Source organism: Malaclemys terrapin, chromosome 9, assembly GCF_027887155.1.
Source record: "Malaclemys terrapin pileata isolate rMalTer1 chromosome 9, rMalTer1.hap1, whole genome shotgun sequence".
NCBI lineage: Eukaryota > Metazoa > Chordata > Testudines > Emydidae > Malaclemys > Malaclemys terrapin.
This window is the reverse complement of record NC_071513.1, coordinates 2,829,827-2,850,870: the sequence shown is the minus strand read 5'-3', so window position 1 is coordinate 2,850,870 and position 21,044 is coordinate 2,829,827. Positions and strand designations below refer to the sequence as shown.

Below are 21,044 nucleotides of genomic sequence, written 5' to 3'. Positions count from 1 at the left end.
TCCATCAAGCCTTTCCAACCTACCCAGAGCAAAGGGCTTTGCTCCTGTGTCCTTGGCAACGCTCTCCCCCAGTTCAGCAGTGGACTGGATGCCAGTTGTCTGCCTGGATACTACTGCTACTCCCTATTCCCCCCACAATTTCCCAGAGGCCGCTGCACTTCCGTGTTATTATTATTGTTTGTATTACAGTTGCACCTAGAAATCCAACCAAAACCAGGGGCTTTCGGGCTAGGTGATGTATAAACTGATAGTGAGATTCATAGAGAGCTTACAGTCTAAAAAAACACGCAAGACAGCAGATGGGAGGGGAAAGAGTCACAGAGAGGTGGAGTGATTTGCCCAAGGTCACGTAGCAGGTCAGTAGCAGAGCCAGGAATAGAACTGGTCCATTTCACTGCTTTTATTCGGTGGGGGCAGCAGTGAAATGGACAAAAATCATGTCAGTTTGAGCTGTCAGGGATCCTGGGGAGCATATATAATTTTGGAAACACCATGTTTCAGTGTTTCTTAACCAAAATAGTTGAGGATTTTGATTCTGCAAAAAGTTGAGGTTTTATCTTCATCCCTATTCAGAACAATCCTCCCCCACCCCTGCCCAAAACTCGAAGTAGTCTCAGAATGGAAATTCAGTTTCCCAGAATCCTAAGTAGAACCCAGGTCTCCTGACCACCACTCCAGTGACCAATCTGCTAGACCACACAGCTTGCATAAAGTGTGTGTGTGGGGGGGGGATCCCTTGTGCATATGGAGCCTAATCAGGTGAGATTCTGAGCACCCTCAACTCCTGCTGATGTCAATGGAAGTTGAGAATGCGCCGCACCTTACAGGATTGAGCCTGTTGTGTACAAAGCCCTTTAAGATGAAAAGCGCTATATAATCAATTGATAAAAATGCCATCACTTTGACATGTGGTTTGACTGATGTCCAGCCTTGTGCATTTGTTAACCATTTATATTTAATGTAAGGTACGATAGCATTTTAAAAATGATGATAAAGTTCAGCATGTCTCACTCTTTCATTTAGGCTCTTTTATGCACAGAAAACAGTCTCTAGCTAATTTAAAATCAGCTGCATATCACTGACTGAGGAACTGGAAACCAGCAAGAGGAGGGAATCTGTCAGTTCACATCAGAATCCCAGTGTATACAAACGGGCATAGCCATTGATCTCCACTCAAGAGAAAGATGCTAGGGAGATATTAGCTCTTCATCTCCCAAATGAACAGAAACTAGGGTTTGATTTCTTGCCTTTTATTCTCTTTAGAAATTTTTCTATCTCACTTTTGGAGACCTCCTGTTCCCAGCCTCCCCAAGCAATGAAGTAGTTTCTGTGCACGGGGCAGCTATGCTGTCAAGATCACTTCTGAATTCTAATCCCGTATTGGGTCATTCACAGCACACCTCATGAATACAGCCAGCACTGGAGAATGGGAGGAAGAGGGGCATTTGTAATAGGGACATGCCATAGCAAGATGTAGAGTTTTTTTTTTCCTATACAACTGGCCTTAAGTGGAAGCATGGTTTAAATCGCTTCTCACCCCTACAGGGACCAGATTTCCAGGTCATAAAGGACTCGTTTGTTAGCTAGCTGGTATAACTGCTGCAAACTGGTCATTAACTTCTAAAACATTTTTGATTTAAATATATATATATATTCTAAAGCAAGGGCACTTCAAGAAGCTGGCCTATGAAGTTTTACCCGTTCATATATTCCATGAAGATTAAATTAGTCATGAAATATTAGTTTATTTTACGTGGGTTATTGCAGAAAGGTGCCGGACTGGCAACCCTGGAGGCTAGGCTTAAGTCTGTTCAAGTTAAGGTGACTCGGGGATACCAAGAAAGATACGTTCTCTAATCTTAGATTGCTTTTACTGCAGTGACTATCAGAAGACCAACACAGTCATGCCCTACCAAAAGGTAGGAATATAGCACACAAAAAGACATGATGTAAATGACCATAAAACAACAGAAATGTAAAATGCCAGAAGAATCTTATTCGCCTGGCCCCTCCAGCTTATAAATGGAATGACTTCCTCCCTGTATTAGTCATAGAATTATCTGAGGAAAGATGGGACAAGTGAGATGGACTGATTGAAAAAAATGACTATGTGGATAACTTCTGTAATAGCAATGCAGCAAAAAATGGAGCAATTGTTGAACTGCAGGAGTCACTTATTCAAATAAATGGGATCTCTGGGGTTGGGGGGGTTTGGAGGAGGGAGCGTGTCTGTGACAGTGGAAGCTGCTTCTACTTAAGCCCCAGCTGGGTCCAGCAACCACACCCTGGCCAGGCTCTGACCTTTAATCTTCCCCTTCCTAGCCTGTTGTCTCTGCTCTCCCCATTAGTTTGTTTCCTGTCTCCACTACTGACTGTCTGTTCTCCCATCCCTTCTCTGCTCTGTCCACTTCCTTTCCTTTTTCTCTGTCACTCCATCCCACACGGCCTGTGCTCTTTGGTCACTCTGGCTGAAATTTTCAATGTGGTCAGGATTTCACTCTCTTTTCCTAGCCACTTTCCCCACCCCCTTTTCTCCCTTTCTCAAAGGGTTTGGGGAGATGCCATCCCTTGCCACCCTGCTCCTCCTACCTCTTTTCCACACACCCCTCTTCCTCTCCTTCCTAAGGTGTTTGAGAGATCCCAACCTCCTCCCTCCTGGCAGTGAGTACCTTCCTGTGCCCTTTAAAAATAAATGGATAGAAACTATTTAAAAGTGAATTGATTTCTCGAGTTTGTATATTCCGTTATTTATCAAACCCAAGACATTGGTGGGAAAGGATCAGACATTCATATTTACCCAGTCATGTGTATTTCTACGTGACTAAGATTGTTATATACTTTCCTTGAGTTCAAATTAAAATAGAGTCTTTTCTGCCCCTCTCCCCATCCACCCCTATTCTCATTCTGACTTTATACATACTGTATATTAACTGAGAACAATAGAGCTTAAAGTGAACATGAAATCATGCATAAACTACTGCTCCATCTGCCAGGTCTTATTAGAGGGTGATTACTGGTGCTGTTGCAATAGCATTTTGAGTCAGGGTTATGGTTAAATTGTAGCTCTGAAGGAGGCAGAAGTATCCACAAACCACTGGCTTCACAGTTAGCCAGCTGAATGTGGTGCAATGCAGAAAATTTCTGTATACTTTCCTCCTGTTGTGTACTGACAGGTGTCTAGAGAAGCACAGAGAATGATGCATCCTGGCCTCACTTAATCTCTGGGGCATCTAGATAACGAAAAATGTTGGGAATGGGGAATATGGCCAATCATTTCTAGAATTTGTTCCTCTCTCTTACATTTAACTTTTATCTTTATAGTTCCTAGAAGGAAATATGTTAGAAACTGGAAAGATGATGAACAGACAAATGCATGTACAGATCAAATATATTTAGAGCTGCCACTGGTTTGTCGTTAAGCACTGATTGATTCCCAGTGACGTTAAGAAGGCCCAGGCTCACACATTGTTATGGTATAGCCAGCATTATTTAGCTTTCACACCACTGGACTTGCTTCTAGAAATTGTTTTGAGCCATCTTTGCTAATGGCAATTCCTTCCAAACTGTAGCAGCCCCAACAAAGTGCAGACACAGTTTGCCTGTCACTTTATGGTATAGGGGAAGAGTCTGGATTTACTCTGGGTGGAAGAGAGATGAAGGCATGCAAATATACAGGATGAGATCCAATATCTTGGGGAAAATTCTGTTTGTCTTTTGGTTACCTTGTCCTCCCAAACAAACCCCCGACCCCCTATTCTAGCCGCCTCTTGTATCCTGTCTCACTAACACCTAGGCCTGGTCTACACTGGGGGGACAGTGGGGGGTGGGGAGGGGGAATTGATCTGTCACGCAACTTCACCTACGTGAAAAAGCAACGTACTTAGATCTACTCACTGCAGTGTCTTCACTGCGGTGAGTCAACTGCTGCCACTCCCCCGTCAACTCTGCCTGTGCCTCTCGCGGTGGTGGAGTACAGGAGTCAACGGGAGAGTGCTCGGGGGTAGACGTGATAAATCGACTCCTGCTGGATCGATCGCTGCCCGCCGATCCGGCGGGTAGCGTAGATATACCCCTAGACTGTGAGCTCTCTGGGGGGAAAACTACTTTCTTTATTACATGTCTGTACAGCATCTAGCACAGTGGGGCCCTGATCCCTGACTGGGGTTCTTAGATGTTACTATCATAAATAATAATGACAAGGCAGCAGCCTCTCAACTGGGTGAGGTGGACAGGGGGTCTTTATTTCTTTCTGGGGAGCAATGAAATGTGGGAAGACAGTACTCCATGCTTGGTCCCCTCATCCTTCCTTTACTCTGCAGACACACCCACTGGAATTCCAGGAGGAGGCTTCCAGGGAGGAAATCTCAATGAGGATGGTGTTACAGAGATATTCCCTGATTGGACATGGGGCAAATCCTCAGAGATCTGTGCCCAGCCCAAGGGGATCTACAGAAGGCCAGAGCAGTGCTGCCAACTCTCATGATATCTAATGTTTTTCCTTAAGGCTCCAGCTCCTGGAGTCATGTGAACTCAACTTTCATTTTTTAAAAGATAAATTTCTGGCCCTCCTGGTTGCAGAGAAGAGCTTGAATAGTGACTCTTAGAGGTTCAGAAACCAGGCAGCATATAGAAGAACCCCAATTTTGTTATTTAAAAAAAATCTCATTATTTTAAAGCCAATTTCGTAAGTTTCGGGGGCCTGACTCATGATTTTTGAACACTTGGGGTTGGCTGTACTACTGGAGCCAACCAGATGGGGCCCTGCACCTTTGAACTGGTTCTAGCCTGACTCCCCCAGCTCCACTGGAGACACAACATGGGAGACAGCCCCTTACCCAGCTGCAGCTAGGAGCACCAAGGTGGGTATGAGTGGGAGTGAAATAGCGTTGAGGGCTCCATGGGAGTCCTGGGATGGAATATCTTTTCTGACCAAGCGCCCCAGGACCAGAGGGGACTGGCATCATACAGCCACATGGCCTAGCGAGGCTTTTCCCTCCCCTCTCCAAGCACGTTCCCTCTTGGGACTGGAGGATCTTGGGGGACACTATCATGGATCTCAGCGAAGAAGGGGGGAGACAGGGCCCTGTTGTTAAATAGATATTTCATCTCTGCAGGGCAGCTTTATCTGTGAGTCTCATGATTAACCTGGTGCTTTAGGACTGGCTGTGGATTGCATCTGCTGGAGTATTCTAACAGGGGGAAGTTGCTAAGGACTCTTTTCTAGAGTTCTGTTTGTCTGAGAACCTTCTGGGAGGGCTATGTTCCTTCACTATTGGCCCCAAGAGTAAATCATATTAAAATATCAGTTGAATAGAAAATGAAAGCACTCTGGCAGCATCAGTCTTGGGGGGATAGATTGAGATAAGGAGCACTGCAACCTTGTCTCAGTGTATGTGACTGGCCCATTCAAATGTATCAGAACGCAGCAATGGGCCCTACTGCTTGCAGGTAGAGAAAGTCATATTATTTGGAGTCACAATGCCACCAAAACCTTTCACATTCCCATTGTCTTCATGAGAGTATTTGCTGCTGATCTGAAAGCAAAACAAAATTGTAACTGTATTTAGAGCTGTGTAAGCCCAATAGATAAATATATACACCTGCCAGTTTGTAAAGAGACAAACTACAGAGACAGAGCAGTCCATTTGGTCTAAATATATTCAGTTATTTCAGCTAAAATTAGTTAGGGACAGCAGCACATGAAATAAACGAGATACCATCATTTGATTTTAATGTCTTGCTGCAGGCTAAAATTCAATTAACATTCAGATGTGCTGTGTTAAAGTGCAGTTCCCCCCCATCCCCCAGGAGCTGCATAATAAAGAGAAAATGGCATCCACAACATCTGCCTAGAATTCTGAACGTCAACAACAACCCCAGAAAGTGTGGGAGCTGCAGTGCTGCAGCAGGAGTAATTTATCTTTTCAGGCCCCCTTGCCAATAATATGGGGCATCAACGAAGCATTTTTGCAGAGTCAGAAATTTGTGTTTTTAAACCCTAGGCTTCTTGATTGAAAAAACATTGGAAATTTCCCAATTATTTTTCTCCCTCCTAAAAGGACAATTGATTATTTTAAACGTGAGTTGTGAACCAATAAGTGCAGTGGGTCGAAACAGGCTCAGCAATCCTTTGCATTCCTAGAACACAGAGGGGTGAGAAAACTACAACAAAAACTGCTCATGATAGATAAATGTTTGACAAGCTGCAGCCAAGTCTAACAATTCTGTTGCTGGCAGGATCGTCATGTGGTGTAAAAATCAACACCCAAAACCACAGCTTGCTCACCTCTATAGATTTTACTAGTTTAATTTATGCAGCCTCTAGTTACAGCAATTGCATCTGAATTTAGTAATATACAGTATTACCAACCCCAAACATCCAAAAATCATGAGTCAGACCTGCCACCCCCAAATCATGAGATTGGCTTGAATATCATGAGATTGGAAAAATGTGGGACTTTTTATCCTTCTGGTTTTTATGTCTTTAGGTTTCACATTTTCAAACTTTTCTCTGCAACACTGAGGGCTAGTAACTGATTTTTTTTTTTAATGAAAGCAGAGATTCCAGGAGTTGGGGCTTTAAGAAAAACGCCAAATATTATGACACTTGTGATAAAATGCCACAACAACAGCTGGAAACACTGCATAGAAAACATGGCAAAGAAAAATAAGATACAATACGCAAGTGATTCCTTATAATGGTAGCTTTGGTCCTACAACTAAGTTGTTTGCCACAGAAATTCAGTGTGTTTGAATGTACTCTGTATAGGTTCAATTCAAATTTTAATACAAACTGCTATAGAAATGACTTGAAAAAACAAGTTTAGTCTCCCTAACATCAGATAAATAATATCAAGGCAAAAATGTAGTGTGCGGTTTGTGCTGGGCAACCCACAGTTATTAGCATGGCGAATTTTTCTTTTCTTATAAACAGGTTTACACTGAGAAGAATAAACTCCGGGATTCAGATGTCACCATGCATAAGTCTGTGCTGAAAACCCCTCCCCCAGGATTTCCTCCCACCAGTCACAGCTTCTAGCGCATGTGTTACAATGAGAGGTACCTTCCCTCCAGCCTTGTGTGGGCCTGTGGGGAAAATGGACGCAAGACTTAGGTCAAAGAGGATCCTTCACACTGCTGAGAGCCCCTCTCCTGGGACTAGCTTTCCCGAAGTGGGCAGGAAGGGGATGGGTTCAGGTCCTCTATGCAGGCTAGAGCAGGTCTAAGGGTCACTCTGACTTGTACCCTGTTGCAATAGCTACAGCGGGGATAGCAACCAATGACACGAGCTAATTTTCAGTGGCACTCACGCTACCCGGGTCCTGGCCACCAGTCCGGGGGGCTCTGCATTTTAATTTAATTGTAAATGAAGCTTCGCTTCTTAAACATTTTAGAAACCTTATTTACTTTACATACAACAATAGTTTAGTTATATATTATAGCAGGGGTAGGCAACCTTTCAGAAGTGGTGTGCCGAGTCTTCATTTATTCACTTTAATTTAAGGTTTCGCGTGTTGGTAATACATTTTAACGTTTTTTTAGAAGGTATCTCTCTCTAAGTCTAAACTATTGTTGTATGTAAAGTAAACAAGGTTTTCAAAATGTTTAAGAAGTTTCATTTAAAATTAAATTAAAATGTTGATCTTACGCCGCCAGCCTGCTCAGCCCGCTGAGTGTGTGTGTGGGGGGGTTCAGGGCAGAGGGCTGGGTGTTGGGAGGACCTGAGGTCAGGGCAGAGGGCTGGGGTGTGTGGGGGTGCAGGGCCATCGCCGGCAGGGAGAGGGAGGGTGAGGAGGAGGGGCCGGACTGCACCACGTTGTGGGAAGAAATGGGGGAGGGGGGAAGCTTGGCTGCCGCAGGACCAAGCTTCTGCCTCCTGCCCCCGCAGGGGAGAGCGGGGGGAAGGGGGGATGAGTGGGGCCGGGACCCCCCCCTGCTCTCCCCTGCGGGGGCAGGAGGCAGAAGCTTGGTCCTGCGGCAGCCAAGCTTCCCCCCACCCCCGCTTCTTCCCACAGCGTGGCGCTTTCCTGCCCCTCCGCCTCCTCTTCTCACCGGGCAGGCAGCGTGCCACTCAAAATCGGTTCGCGTGCTGTGTTTGGCACGCGTGCCGTAGGGTGTTGACCCCTGTATTATAGACTTATAGAAAGAGACCTTCTAAAAATGTTAAAATGTATGACTGTCATGCGAAACCTTAGATTAGAGTGAATAAATGAAGACTCGGCACACCACTTCTGAAAGGTTGCCGACCCCTGAGCTACAGAATGGCTGGGGCCTAAGACTGTCCTGGCCACATCTTCCTCCCTGCCACTGGGCTCCTGTGGAGGTGGCAGAGAGAACACAGCTGCAGGAGGGCTACATGTGGAGTCTGCACAGCAGTGCTGCCCAATGGGCCCAATGTCTCAGCTCCTGCTAGGGCAGTGCATGTGAATGGTTAATTTAAGTCCACGGTAGGACACTGGGCAAGGGGCTGGAGAAGGATCTAAGCAGAAAGTGAGCCATGAAGGCCCAGCTTTATGGATAGAACTGAGTCTCTTTCATTAACTTCCATTTGGTGTTAGCAGAAAACTGCTCTGTCATGTGACAATCGTACAGAAACACTGCCCAGTAACATGAGTCTGTAGCTGTAGCTACCTTCAAGGCAGTAGGGCTGAGCAAACAACAGGAGGGAATTTCACTCCAAATGAATTCCTATTTTTTCCACTGAAATTCAAAAATGATACCTACAGCTTCTCTTTTTCTTTCTCTGTCCTACTACAGAGATTAGATTTGTTTCTAAGGTTATGTCTACACTGTGAGCTAGGGGAGTGATTCCCCTGCTTGGGTATACATACTTGTGCTATTTCTCATTGAGCTCGTGCTAGTATACATAGCAGTATCGCCATGGTAGCATGGCTAATGGCCGCACCAAGTACGTTCCCACTACACAACATTGCCTCTGCTAATTCCTGTAATTGGGAAGTCTGCTCAGTCCTTCTGAAAAACTCATACAGCTGCAGCACAGCTAGTTGGGATTTCTCGGCCCTGTTTCCATTACTTCTCAAAGGGATTTCAGAAATATTTGCTCTGTATTTGAAAACTGCAGTGGTCCAGACAAACTGAAGAGCAATCTAATAGGCTCTGGCATACTACCCATTTTACCTCTAATTTCAAATTTAAGGTATTTCTGCATTTCAGGCACAGTATAAACAGGATTTCACTGTGTCACACAGCTCATTATTTAAAAAGCAATATTTTAAGAAGACATCAGGGCACTGCAGCTGCAATCAGTACTAAAGTAATGAGCTTCTAAAGTGATTGACCTGTTCCCCCTCAGTGTTTAATGTGTTGCATATCACTTATAATTACTGTGCCAATAGCGATGGCCAATGCTTTACAACCCTCGCCCTGTGCTAATTCATTCTGTCTCTTTGATAGGAGTGTCACAGAGAGCTGGGAATTTCAGCCAAAACTCATAGGATTGCGAATCTTAAAATTCAAGTGTAAGTTCATATCTAGAAATGAGACAAGCAAGGATTTTTAGAGGCAGGCTTAGACACGGCCATTCCTTCAGATGCTAGCCAATAAAGTGGTATTCCCAGGAATAACATCTTAACAGTTTTACACACACTGATGTGCACTGGGCACTGCTGTAGTGAAATCCTCAGGGATACAATGCCACCAGCCTTGTCCCCTAAAACTAACATATAGACACACCGCAATGCTCACAGTTTGGGAGCTCCCTACTAGGTAGGGTATTCAGTGACGGCCTGATAGACTTGTCACTTAAGAGTATCTCCACTACCATATATCCATGTACAGGGCCAGATTGTGATGCCTTTACTCACGTTGAGCAGCATCTTTCCTGACTTCAGTGGAAACGCTTGTGGGGAAAGGTGCTATTCAACATGAGGACAGATTGCACAGCCTAGCCCACAGAAATTTTATATTCAAACATGTTGTAATACAAATCGACATCTTATTGGTTTGTAAAAAGCAACAGAGGGTCCTGTGGCACCTTTAAGACTAACAGAAGTATTGGGAGCACAAGCTTTCGTGGGTAAGAACCTCACTTCTTCAGATGCAAGTGACATTGGTTTGTGTTACTGTCTTTTTTACAGTATATGAACATCTGATGCCTTGCTTGACTGACCTGCCATCCCTAACTAAAATATTCCTGGGCTGAGGGGGGAGTAGCATTTTCCTTGCATTGGCTGGTACAACAAAGATGATTTTTTTTATCATTTTACAGTTTTAAAAATTAGGTGACAGAAAAAAACCAAGCACATAGGGTGTTGTGAGAGAGACCATTCAACAAGACACTTGTTTGGAGGGGTGAGTCTTTTATGGTTGCTTCAGTTCACACCATGCTGAGTCCAAGGATTTTAATTATCTTACAGGGAATTTTTGACCGGCTTCCTCATTTTTGAAAAAATCCTTCTTTTAAAAGTTTTTTTTTTTTGGTATATCTAATCCTGTCCCTATTCAATTCAATTGTTTGTAGGTTTTAGGATAACTTATTTATTTATCTCTCAACAAGAAATAACTTACCAAGGGCATGGCTACACTTGCAAGTTAAAGTGCATTAAAGCAGCCCCAGGCGCCCTAACTCCTGACCCATCCACACTGGCAAGGCACTTAGAGTGCCTGGACTCTGCAGCTGGAGTGCTCCTGGTAATCACCTCCACGAGAAGCATAACGCTTGTTGCGCTTCGGCTGAAACGCCCCAGCGTCAGTGTGAACGAGGTGTTGCATTACTGCACTTTGATCGACCTCTGGAAATGTCCCATTTTCCCCTTAAATCAAGTGGCCACTCTTCTCATTGTTTTGGAATCGGCTGTAGGAATGCGGATATCCCCTTTCAAAGCTCTGTTTCTGACAGCTGGCATGCTTATCTGCTCCAGGACAAAGCAACCATTAGTGTGGAATGTTGCTTGCTGTGAGTGTGTGAGAGAGAGAGGCGGGGGTAGGGGGGTCCGAACTTACAAGACAGCATACTGACACACTCTCAGCACCTCCAAAACCTACTCTCTTTCCCCCCACATAAACACAACACACTCCCTGTCACACTCCACCCCATCCCCCACATTTGAAAAGCACGTGGCAGCCACTTGAACGCTGGGATAGCTACCACAATGCACTGCTGTTTGTGGCATTCCAAGAGCTGCTAATGTGACCACGCCAGTGCGCTTCCAGCTGAGAGTGTAAACACTCGGCAGCGTTTTCCCTGCTGCCGTCTCCGAAGGCTGGTTTAACTCCCAGAGCTCTACATCTGCAAGTGTAGCCATGCCCCAAGTAAACCCTATACTGATGCTACTGCAATCTAGCCTGACAGTATTCACTCTCTCATTCTCTGTAACTGGTTCCTGCCTCTGACTGTGAGAGAGCCTGTGAGCTTAATATGTCCTATATTGCTCTTAGGATGATCATGATGAAGCACTGCTTAGTATCCTGCAGGACGTGTGGAACTTCATACCTCCTGCTAAAGCTTTGCCCAGAGCACACATAATGAATATTCTCTTACTGTCCCCATAATCAGGTTTATGAGTGGTATGGGGCATATTAAGCTCCTTCACTACTGGATCAGCCAGAACTGATTGATGGAAAACTCCCAAAGCATTGACATTTACTATATTTGGTTCACTTGGAGCCATCGATCTGTTCTTGTTTGGAGCTGGATTTGGTAATGTATTTCCTGGCAGTAATCAATAACACTGGTCTACAATTTTTGAGAAGTCGTCTGCTTCAGAGATAAAATGTGCTATTTATTATGTATTTTGATGTGCTGAATTCAAATATGACAATTAAAACAACTGATTGGCTACTGTTTCTAAGATATTTAAGTTTTTACATTTTATGTCTATGTATATTGTGTAGATAGTAGAGTTTTAATCATAAATTGTAAACCTAGGTCTTTTCATGTGTTTATGGTTGCTTTACATGATAATATTTCACCTGTCCTATTTATGTAACACTTTAAAAATCAGCAAAAGGGTTATATAAATAAAATGTATTATGAAACAAAAGGCAAAAAACGATTATGTACATAGTTTAGTCCTATTCAGTGTCTACTCGGCGTTTCTTGGCTTGTCTCTTGTATTCATTAAATGGAGCATCTCGTCACTGTCCAGCAATAATCTGCAAGCATTGATGGGCTCCATTTGCCCTGATAGCGTTTCTCCATTGTTGCAATGTCCTGGTGAAATCGCTCGCCGTGCTCGTCGCTCACTGCTCCGCAGTTCGGTGGAAAAAAATCTAGATGAGAGTGCAAAAAATGTATCTTTAGTGATATGTTGCAACCAAGGCTTTTGTATTCCTTGAGGAGGTTTTCCACCAACAACCTGTAGTTGTCTGCCTTGTTGTTTCCAAGAAAATTTATTGCCACTAACTGGAAGGCTTTCCATGCCCTCTTTTCCTTGCCACGCAGTGCATGGTCAAATGCATCATCTCGAAGAAGTTCACGAATCTGAGGACCAACAAAGACACTTTCCTTTATCTTAGCTTCACTTAACCTTGGAAATTTTCCACGGAGGTACTTGAAAGCTGCTTGTGTTTTATCAATGGCCTCGACAAAGTTCTTAATCAGACCCAGCTTGATGTGTAAGGGTAGTAACAAAATCTTCCTTGATTCAACAAGTGGTGGATGCTGAACACTTTCCTTCCCAGGCTCCAATGACTGTCGGAGTGGCCAATCTTTCTTGATGTAGTGGGAATCTCTTGCACGACTATCCCATTCGCGGAGAAAACAGAGTACTTTGTGTATCCAGTCTGCAGACCAAGCAAGAGAGCAACAACCTTCAAATCGCCACAAAGCTGCCACTGATGTTGGTCATAGTTTATGCATCTCAAAAGTTGTTTCATGTTGTCATAGGTTTCCTTCAGATGGACTGCATGACCAACTGGAATTGATGGCAAAACATTGCCATTATGCAGTAAAACAGCTTTAAGACTCGTCTTCAATGAATCAATGAACAGTCTCCACTCATCTGGATCGTGAACGATGTTGAGGGCTGCCATCACACCATCGATGTTGTTGCAGGCTACAAGATCACCTTCCATGAAGAAGAATGGGACAAGATCCTTTTTACGGTCACATAACATGGAAACCCTAACAGCACCTGCCAGGAGATTCCACTGCTGTAGTCTGGAGCCCAACAGCTCTGCCTTACTCTTGGGTAGTTCCAAATCCCTGACAAGGTCATTCAGTTCACCTTGTGTTATGAGGTGTGGTTCAGAGGAGGAGGATGGGAGAAAATGTGGGTCCTGTGACATTGATGATTCAGGACCAGAAGTTTCATCCTCTTCCTCGTCTGACTCAAGTGAGAATGATTCTGGTGCATCAGGAACCAGCAGTCCTTCTCCGTGGGGTACTGGGCGTATAGCTGATGGAATGTTTGGATAATGCACAGTCCACTTTTTCTTCTTTGACACACCTTTCCCAACTGGAGGCACCATGCAGAAGTAACAATTGCTGGTATGATCTGTTAGCTCTCTCCAAATCGTTGGCACTGCAAAAGGCATAGATTTCCTTTTCCTGTTCAACCACTGGCGAAGATTTGTTGCACAAGTGTTGCAGCATATGTGTGGGGCCCACCTCTTGTCCTGATCTCCAATTTTGCAGCCAAAATAAAGGTGATAGGCTCTTAACCACAGTGGTTATACTGCGCTTTTGTGATGCAAAAGTCACTTCACCACAAACACAGCAGAAGTTATCTGCACTGTTCACTTTGGCTAAACAGAAATGTGTCCCTTTGCAAAAATCAAACACTGACAAATAAGAGAGCACGACACTGTATGATTTCTAGAGCTGATATAGGGCAATTTGTTCAGCAGAGTGATGTAAGCTTCGTTATGATTGCATCATCCATGACTTCTAGGAATAACATGATGCAATTCATATCATGTATGACGCAATACCAGCTTCAGATTGCATCATTCATTGTTTTGCCTAAAAAGCAAGTACTGTCCAAACCCAGTCATAGATTTATTCATAGATCCAGTCAAAGATGTATTTTAGTCATTTCTGGTTTAAATTGAGATCCCTTCCCTTTATAACTCACTTATCCTCCGCCATTCCCAAGTCAAGGGTCGTATATACTGACCCAATAGCATATCTTGAAAACTAGAGCCAATCAACCATTTTAAGCATCATTTTCGTTCTCAGTGACCCAGAATTAGTAAAGTTTGACTACATTTATTTCAGAAGCATTTTGGCTGCAGAGCAGTGTAATTATTTTATATTCAGTATGATACTTAATTGTGAGTAAACCAAAAGACAGATTGCTTGAATATAAGAACTATTGATTGCCAGCAGAAGGCACACTTATCAACTAACTTTCTGAAGAGCAGGAATATGAAACTACTCTTCTGTATTGCGCTGATGACACTGGGAAAGTGACAAATAGCTCTTCTACTCAAGCATGAATGGATGGTATTGAATCAAACTTGCCACATCTTGGGTCAAATTCTACTTGCCTCATTCACATGAGCAGGGACATAGAAATCAATGGGAATACTTGAATAAGGCAAGCAGGGTCTGGTTCTTAATAGATGCTTTATTATTTTTAAAGTCATAGATAGCAATCTTTTTATCCTGCTTAGATACTATGGTGATAGATGATTTACTAATACCGATAACTATTCTCTGTTTCCAGTTTGCTACTCTTAGTGCACAAGGAAAAACAAGAGGCCATGCATCTAGGGCCGGCTCCAGGCATCAGCCTGGCAAGCAGGTGCTTGGGGCGGCCACTCCGGAGAGGGGCAGCACGTCCAGCTATTCGGCGGCAATTCGGCGGACGGTCCCTCACTCCCGCTGGGAGCGAAGAACCTCTCGCCGAATTGCCGCTGCAGATTACGATCGCGGCTTTTTTTTTTTTTGGCTGCTTGGGGCGGCCAAAACCCTGGAGCCGGCCCTGCATGCATCACCTCCTTCTGTGTGGAAAGAAATGTCCATAAAGAGCTATCAGTGGTGGCCAAACTATTCCTGTTACGCCTCCCCCCCTTACCAGTAATGGAATCTGTCTGTGACCTCCCCCCAACCCCATTACAGTACAGTTGGCTCAGCAGAAGAATTTGGGCTGAAGGCGGAGCTGGGGACGGAGGAGGAGCCGGGTCTAGAGGTGGAACTGACCTGGGGGTGGAGAGGGAAGGAGGGCAGAGCTGGGCTGGGGCCGGAGAGAGCTTTGGATGGGGTGGGAGCTGGGTAAGGGGTGGAATGGTGCTCCGACTGGGACCAGAGCTGGACTGGGGGTGGAGTGGAGTATGACTGGGAACAGGGCTGGGAGGTGCTCCCAACATGAGGACTGGCCCGGGCCCCGCCACGCACCCCCTGAACATTTCTCCATGACACTCTCGGGGGCACGCCCCATAATTTGGGGACTACTGAGCTAGATTGTGACTTTGCTAAAAGCCCTGTGTAAAGGGCAGTGCAGAACCAGATTTTGCCTCACTGAGCATCCGTGGTGTCCCCTTACACCAAGGGGAAATTATCTGCACCAGACCTATACCTGGCACAGATTCCTTCCCTCTCCACTCTAGATCAGCTGTACTGGTGGATGCACTGGGGGAGAGGCTCTGCCCTCTTCTTGCCCATCTCTACCCACTTGCCCAGAAAGGATGACAGCGGCCCTATGGAAGGTTCTCCCACCCTCCCCCTGCACTGCTACTGGCATTACGGATATGCCAAGGAGTAAGGATGCACCTTGTGCCCCCTGCTCCCCTGAGCAAGTGTCTAGCCAGCATCATGCCTATGCCTATAATACCAGTTTTGTGCTTCAATAGGAAAAAGCCTTTTTAGATATTTGAGCAATAGGATTAAAAAAATATATATTCCACATTCTCACAGCTGACCAAGAGTGATATGTGAAGAAGGAATATCATTTGTCACAGGGGAACAAAGGCATATAAGCATGTAATGCAACACTGTCTAGCCAGCTGAATACAGAGTTTAGTGAGATGAAAATAGTTTTCTATCACTGAAAGTAATTTTTTACAGAAGGTATTATAGCAATTGGTCAACTAGAACAATAAGGTCTTCCTCTGAAGACAGCAATTAACCTATTATTTTAGCTGACCCTTTGAACTTGTGCTCTGTAAATGAGAATGTGATTAGTTAACGAGTCACAAAACAGCCAAAACTTTCATTGCCATCAAACCAAAGCTCTGTTCATTCTGAATCTTGCTGTATGGACATTTTAGTAAAAGAGCCATTGATGGAACTGATGTTAAAAGAGCTATTGTAGTAGGATGCATATTTGAAACTGAGTACAGTACAGTTAGCCTTTTGCATTGACATTTGTTGGAAGCATTGCCATGCTGTTTGCCATTTGAATAACAAAAAACATTTTTTTTCATAATTTTTTGCCACAGTGGAAAAAGACAGAGAGGGAGAAAAACAGAGGGAAAGGGAGGATGAAGCAGCAAAGTTGATTTAAAGTATCACATGAAAAAATAAGATTTCCCATCTTGATAAAATCTTCTTTTGGGAAAGTCTAAGTCTGGATACAAATTGATGCTCTATTAATCAGTAACATTACTAATACAGTGTAAGGAGTGTGTATGGATGGATGCAATCAAGTGAGCTATAACTGAAATTTGTTGTAGGTGGTGGGAGGTGGGGGAAGTGTTTCTAGAATCAGAAATACTTAAAATTAGTGACCTTTTATCAGAAAATATTTTTTTTTGTTTTTACCTGTTGACAAATAAGCAGCTGGTTTCTTCCTTTAGAATTGTCTTCCTTTAGTTCAGTTGTTACTATGCCATGAATGTATCCACCTATTCAGCACAGAAAAGAGAGCATTCAGGCCCTGATCTTGTAGGCACTTATGCATATGCTTAACTTTAAACATGTGAGTACTCCCACTGACTGTAGCATGATCAGCAATTTAAATTGTAGTGTTCTTAATGAACCCTAAACATAATTATAGGTAGCTGAGCTGTAATAAAGCTTAGCTTCTCATTTAACAAAGCTTCTTGTTGAGCTTTGTAACAAGTAATATTGTAGTTTATGACTTAAATCTGTTAAATTAAACCAAGTTCCGTTTACACCATGTGTTGCTTGGGGCCTGGAGTGGTAGCTATGCTTTAATTTTGTTTTCTTGACTAAGCAGTTAAATAGTAAATACTGTTATATTAGGAACATCATTGACTGAACCTGGTTCTCTCTCCAGCCCTTTGCATAGTCAATAATACCAGGGCATAGCGTGTAATCCATTACTATTCTGATTAGTAGTGTTTTGTGCTCACTCTGTATTCACTTAGCACTGCTGTAAAGGACTACAAAAGTTACAGAGCCACAGAGAATCATGTGGTAAACAGTCTCCTTTGCTGAAAATACACAGATGAGTCTAAAGGTGGAAAAGCAGGTAGAGTGAATTAGCAGCCTTTTGCATCCCTGAGATTGGAGTTAAGACATCTAACAAAATGTCTAATTAATAGCCATTATGACAGCTAAATTTGTGTGGAAAATGTTAGCATTAAACTAGATAAGGGACATACAGCCTACCTCAGCTGTTATCTTTTCAGATTAATGATCAAGCATACTGGCAATTAAAAGGGGTACCTCAGAAAGCAGGAGTGATCTAATAAATGAAATATGGTTTTTGACAACAGAGTTAGGGTGTGAATATAGTATTAGCATGGATTCCAGCACATGCAGTGATACCTGATAGTAAAGTGGTGAATAAAGAAACAAAAATGCTTTAAAAATGGAGAAATTGATATAAAGGTTCCTTTGAGTAAGCAGGAATTTAAAAGTTTAGTTAAAAAGCCTTAAAAAAGAATAGCGGAAATTGTGGACTAAGGAGAAAAGAGGAAGAAGATTCTGTGAAGTATGCCACAAAATAGAGGATAATGTGTGGCTCCAAAGTTATGAAAGCATCAGTGAGGTGCCCATATTTAGACTGTTAACTGGTCACTGTGGTTTGAATAATTTATATTTATTGAATAGATACAAAGATGGGTTATTAACACATGTAAAGTTAAAGAACCAGCTGATCCCTTGATATGGGAATGCAAGAGAGTTCCCACGAAAGAAAGGATCTTTATGAAGAATGTAGAGCAGTTCTCAAACTTCACTGCACCACAACCCTCTTTTGACAACAAAATTACTACATGGGAAAGGGGGCTGGAGCTTGAGCCCCGCTGCCCTGGGGGCTGGGGTGGGTTTAGGCTTCCGCCCCGGTCCCAGCAAGTCTAATGCTGGCCCTGGCGACCCCATTAAAATGGGGTCGTGACCCACTTTGGGGTCCTAACCCACACTTTGAGAATCACTTAACATGACATAACATATTATGAGGGGTTCCGTGAGAGTACTGGGAAGGTGGGGTGACATTAAAAAGCTCTTTGTTTCTAGAGGATATACAGCAGGGTAAGAGAGTGTAGTGCCATAAATGTACAAGGTATATTGTATGTGGTGATTACAGACTCAGCCATAAAGAATAAAAAGAATCACATCCAATATATTTATGAAAGAAACATAGTGGGTGAGGTAATATCTTTTATTAGACCAACTTCTATTGGCAAAAGGGACAACCTCTTCAGCTTCACAGAGCTCTTCTTTAGGTCTGGAAAAGGAAATTAGACTGTCAAAGCTCATTATGAGGGGGCAGAATGTTTAGCATAATGATTTCAGATATGTTGTTGGGCACCACTTAAAATGAAGTGGGCAGTTAACACCTCTGCAGTCATTGGACAATGGAGGGTTAGTAGGTAGCAGGGTGTGTTACAAGTTGTAATGGGCCATAAAACCAGTGCCTATTACATCCAATATTTTTTAGTCTCCAGCAGAGTTATGAATTTAAAGTTCCCAGGCCCATCTTTTGAAAGTGTGATGCAGGTACAGAAGCTGCTCCAATAAAAGATATTATCTCACCCACCTTATTTCTCTCATCCTGGGACTAAGCCCTAGTCTACACTACACAGTTAGGTCGACATAAGGCAGTCTATTTCATATCTCATCCTCAGTGGAAAACTTACATGGTAACTCTGAACATAAAAATAACACTTCTGATCAATTTAAAATGCAAAGGGAAACAATTTATTTTCATTTGGCTACTATATTTCTTATTTTAGGCTCGGACTGTAAAACCATTCAAATTTGTACAGAATATAACAAGCTCAAACAAAATGAAATAGAATATCTGCCAAATATCTCATCTGATGTGACTATTACCTATTTGCTCTCTCTGCCTTTCTGTCTTGTGCACAAGTTAGTATGTAACACAAAAGGAGAATGTGACATGCAGGGAAACAGTGGACTGTATGCACAGTGAGGGTGATGTTAGACCACATGGTACTTCAGGGGGGACTGAAGAGCCTGCAATAAGCATTAACTCTCCTGAACAAGGCGTATATTGCCTCTTCTCGCATGACCTTACCAGCACTCCTCCATTACAGCAGGCACTCCCATAGCAAATACCTTCCTCTTTGTCCATCTCTCCTTTCTTGCACTATTGTTTTGTTATATTCCTTTCCCCTTGATACATATCTGGGGGGGGGGAAAAAGACAATCATCATTTTACAGGAATAGGTGAAGAGCACCTAAAAGTCTCTAGGAAAAGCTTAAAATATCACATCTTATAATTTACTGGTTTGTATATTGCAGAAGAGCCCTATTGAGGATCCTGGCCTCATCATACTGGGTATTGTATGAACACATACTTTCTTGTAAAGCATCACAGGTATGGCATGGCACTTTACAGGACAGTAAAATACAGATGTTTGCACTGACTAGGTTGCACTACAAAGCCTGCCACAAAGAACTCGCTGCAGGATCAAGACTTACAGTTAGAAGTCACATGCATGATAGAAGATGAGACAGTGAGAGGCCTGAGGAGGGTTGCCACAGGTTAAGTTTGTTGTACTCCTTATAGCATATGCATCGTATCGGGCCCTTTTGTGTCACAGGGCCATTTCATTTCCCGACTCTTGGTACCTCACATGGTTCAGCCCTGCTGACCCTGCATGTTACTTGGACACTAGGTGCTGCAACAAGCAGATCTGCTGATGCAGATGATGGGTCAGATGAAAACCCAGGATGAAGTTAGGCCACATGCATGACCCTAGGTCCCTCTTCCTCCTTGTACAGCCATCATGTGAGGAAGCGAGTGTGTCCCAGGCAGGATGAGTCCGTATCACTGTCCTGTTACAAGGTGAACTCCGAGGCCCAGATTGATCAAGGGCGATTCCAGTTGGAGAACACTTCAACCTCCCTGGACACTCAATAACAGACCTAAAAGTAGCAATTCTTCAATAAAAAAACTTCAAAAACAGACTCCAACAAGAAACTGCAGAACTGGAATTAATTTGCAAACTGGACACCATCAAATGAGGCCTGCACAAAGACTGGGCGTGGATGGGTCATTCCAAGAACTAAAAACTACGTTTCCTATGCTAATTTTCCCCTACTGTTACTCACACCTTCTTGTCAACTGTTTGAAATGGGCCATCCTGATCACCGCTACAAAAGTGATTCTTCCTCTTGTTGATAATAGCCCACTTTAATTGAATTGTCTCATTAGAATTGGTAAGGCAACCCCCATCTTTTCATGTACTATGTATACAAATAACTTCCTATTGTATTTTCCACTCCATGCATCGGATGAAGTGGGTTTTAGCCCACACAAGTTTACGCCCAAATAAATGTGTTAGTCTCCAAGGTGCCACAAGGACTCCTCGTTGTTTGTACCTCAGTATTGTGACACTAGCACAGGTTTCCCTCGTCTACCAAGGCCTACGTGAGTGATCCCATGGCGTCCGTGGCTGAGCTGGGGACCAGCAGTAACCCACTCTCAGGGGAGCGGGTGCCCCCCCAAGAACCCCAAGTCTCGGAGCCCCACGAGGAGGAGCCGGAGATGTCGTTACCAGCATGACTGGGGAGGAGGGCAGCCGCAGGTGTGACCCCACGGCCCGGCCGACCCCAGAGCCGAGTCCGTCTTCTCGTGAGTCCTTACGGGCCAGCCAGAAGGGGACGTGGTTTGGGGATATTGGGGGTTGAGAAAACAGGTGGGGAATTGCCCCTCCCCCCTTCCAGAGCCCCAGGCCCCTGTCTCAGGCTCGCCCGAGCTCCA

The 21,044-nt window shown here is 43.8% G+C and overlaps 1 long non-coding RNA gene across 1 annotated transcript; it reads right to left on the bottom strand.

Moving 5' to 3' along the window:
• Window positions 1–16,674: 16,674 nt before the first annotated feature.
• On the bottom strand, window positions 16,675–20,993 carry LOC128843676 (uncharacterized). The gene is made up of 3 exons (XR_008446329.1): window positions 19,760–20,993; window positions 19,353–19,462; window positions 16,675–16,749 (listed from the first exon to the last, which is right to left on the bottom strand). It is a non-coding gene; the product is annotated as an uncharacterized LOC128843676 (long non-coding RNA).
• Window positions 20,994–21,044: the final 51 nt, after the last annotated feature.